Here is a 3,347-nt window from a genome sequence, read left to right on the forward strand (position 1 = left end):
ATAATAGCAGAATTCTTTCATGAAAATAAGATTTAAAATTTGGAACAAGTTATTTCTTTTACTAGTAAGATTCTCACAGGCTAACAATATTTTTAGTTTTCTCAGTATGATATTCAAATTTTTCTAATGGTCTTTAAAAACAAGTATTTTGCTTAGATTCCATCACACTATACAAAACATAAACAAAATTATGTCTGTTATTTGCATACTCATAATGTATCTTCTCTATTACACAAACTCTTATACAGGCATTATTTCTATGCCATATCAGCGTTCCCCAGCTTTGATCTAGCACACTTTATATTCTGATAAAATGAATACTAAATCTTTTCACATCTAACTGAAGTCAGTCAGAGTGTTCTATGACCCTTCTTAGTGGAATTTTATCACAATAAAGAGGGTGTTTTGTTTTTTCCTTAAGAAGGGCAGAATGTTTTAAGGAAAATTCTAGGATTAGAATGTTTACTATCTGCTGTCCGCACTAGTGAAATGGCAAATGAACTTGCTAGATCAGAAGATGCAACATTTGAATGTTTTATCTACAATGATAAAAATACGTTTTAATTTTTCTTTTTTCAAAAATATTAAACATTAACGATATGCCAGGCAAGTCACAGTGTGGGAAAAAAAGAAATAAAAATAAAGCCAGAAGAAAAATGCTTTATATTATTAAAGGTTATGAAAACATCAAAATAGGACAGTGTAAGAAATATTGTCCAGAGAATGGAATGTCCTTTTGATATGAAAAAAAAAAAACTACCCACTTGTAATAAAACTTTATTGTATCTTATATCATGACAGACATTAATCACTGAAGTGTCAGAAGACACAATTTCTGGGTTAAGTTATATGCGAGGAGGAGTCAACACCCCTATATTTAGATCAGATGTCAGGAGCAACTGTCCATAGTGATAAGTTGGGTCAGATCACATCAACCAAAGGGAGTCGGGTAGGAGAAGCTCTAAAGGGAAGAAGCCCGAGGAAGTAGTGCACACCCATTTCCTGTGGGAATGAAAAGATTCTCCTGTTGGGAATTAGAGAGTTAGTCTCAAGTGCAAAACCTTGAATTTCAGGATGAAAATTAAGTTACTAAATGAAGTAAGAAGTAGTTTTCTATTTTGAACATTCTCTCTGTTATGTAGAGATTAATTTTTTACAGTGAGAAAGAAAACTAAGATTTTAAAATGAAATAAAAAGGCCATTGATCACATTTGAGAGTACCAGTCACGGCAGCCATCATTCCCATAACTCTAGCCAAAATGACCAACACAAAGGGAAAGCAGAGAGACACTAGGAATATGTTCTCTAGGCCGTTTAGGGAACATGGAGCTGTTCCTTTGGCCACATATATGCGAATCTACAAGAAGGGTAATATCGTAGACATCTAGGGCACTGTTCAAAAAACAATGCCCCATAAGTGTTTCCACGGCAAAACCGGGAGAGTCTACAATGTTTCGCACCATGCTGTGGGCATTATTGTAAACATGCAAGTTAAAGGCAGGATTCTGGCCAAGAGGATCAATGTGCACATTGAGCACAGCAAGCACTCGATGAGCAGAGACAGCTTCCTGAAGTGGGTGAAGGAGAACCATCAGAAGAAAAAGGAAGCCAAAGTGAAGGGCATCTGGGTTCAGCTGAAGCTCTAGCCTGTGCCATTCAGAGAAGCCCACTTTGTGAGGACTAACTGAAGGGAGCCTGAGCTGCTGGAGCCCATTCCACAGGAAATCATGGCAAAATGTACAAAGACAAAATAAAGAGCCCAGACTGTATACATATATAATCTAATTACCTTATTTAGATTAATCTAGCCGAGCTTCTCAAACATGAACTTCAAGTGTTACCCCCCGACACACACACACACACACACACACACACACACACACACACACACACACACAAAATTGAAAACATCTCATGATTTTTTTTTTAACACAGCCTATCCAGTGGTCTGACCTCAGATCATTTTACTTACATCAATTTCCTTCTGGATCTCTTTTTTTTTCCTTCCGGATCTCTTAACATTCCCAGTGTTGCCCAACACCTGAAGCCTACTACTACTCTATGAGATAGATTAAAATGGTACTTTGGTTAAAAGCCAATTCACTGGCAATGAATTCATTATTGATCTCAGTTCTTAGCGCCTAGTACAATTTATGTGTGCTAGCATCAGGCTGTCCTTAAAATGATAGAATTATATTAAATAATGAAATGTGGAATTTTTTGTCAATACTCCTTTTTAAAGACTCATTTTTATTTATATTTCTTCCTCCTCTCTCTCTGTCTCCATCTCTGTCTCCACTCTTCTTTGTGTTCACGAGCTTTTGTCATATGTGTGTGCAGTACCCATCGATCCCACAAGAGGGTGGCAGATGTCCACGAGCTGGAACTGCAGGCAGTTGTGACTGGCTTCATTGCTGCTAGGAACTTAATTTGGGACTTCCTTAAAGCTTGTCAAAGCTTACAGATAAAGAAAATGTCCACAATTTTATTTTGAGCATGCACAATAACTTAGACTAGATTTAGAAAATATATGGCCTAGATTTCACTGGCTTACTTTCAATAGAGTTCTATTGATCTAGAATTAAATGCTTTTGCTTTTGTTAAGTATATTCTATTATTCTTTTATGCTGGCATCTTTTTATCTGAAAACTGATATATTCTCTAACTACTTCTGTCACTATTTTGACAGTATTTAACTTTTAACTGGTTTTTTGTTTGTTTGTTTGTTTGTTTGTCAGTACTAGGAACTTTGTCAAGAGTCTCATGCAGGAGATACAGTTCTCAACCATAAAGGTGTGATCCAGGCACAATTCTTAGGGTCTCTTCATGACAAATGTCTCCTTCTGAGCCCCACCTTTTTTCCTTCATTTATCTGTTTTCTATATAGTGGTGCTAGTCTACCATTAGAATGCTATCTTACTAGGTGGAGAATGCATGCTGTTTTGTTTTATTAAAATAGGACAGAGTCAGGATACGTTTGGTAGAGTGAGATATGGTAAGGTGGAAGAGGATGCCTCTGTGGTCTCATGCCAAGAAATCCCTTCCCCCTGAGGTACCAGCCATATGATAGGTTTAGTATAGAATAGAGCTTATTTAGGGCATGGGAAGGGGAGTTGAGGAGGGAGTAGGAGAAAGGCAGAGAGAGAGGAGGGGAGGGCATGGAAAGGGAAGGGAGGAGAGGAGAGGAGAGGAGAGGAGAGGAGAGGAAGTGAGGCCAACCAGGAACACTGGGAACATATGGAGAGGAAGTGGAGGGTGGTGGGAAGAGAAAGGGGAAGGGCAGAGATGAAGAGAGTAAGACAGTAAGAGGATAAGAGGGAGAGGAGGGGCAAACAGCCCCTTATATA

General features: G+C 38.0%; 1 pseudogene; it reads left to right on the forward strand.

Annotated features, from left to right (window-relative positions):
• Window positions 1–1,259: 1,259 nt before the first annotated feature.
• Window positions 1,260–1,754, forward strand: Rpl21-ps17 (ribosomal protein L21, pseudogene 17; annotated as a pseudogene).
• The last annotated feature ends 1,593 nt before the right edge of the window (window positions 1,755–3,347 follow it).

Source organism: Rattus norvegicus, chromosome 1, assembly GCF_036323735.1.
Source record: "Rattus norvegicus strain BN/NHsdMcwi chromosome 1, GRCr8, whole genome shotgun sequence".
Classification (NCBI taxonomy): Eukaryota; Metazoa; Chordata; class Mammalia; order Rodentia; family Muridae; genus Rattus; species Rattus norvegicus.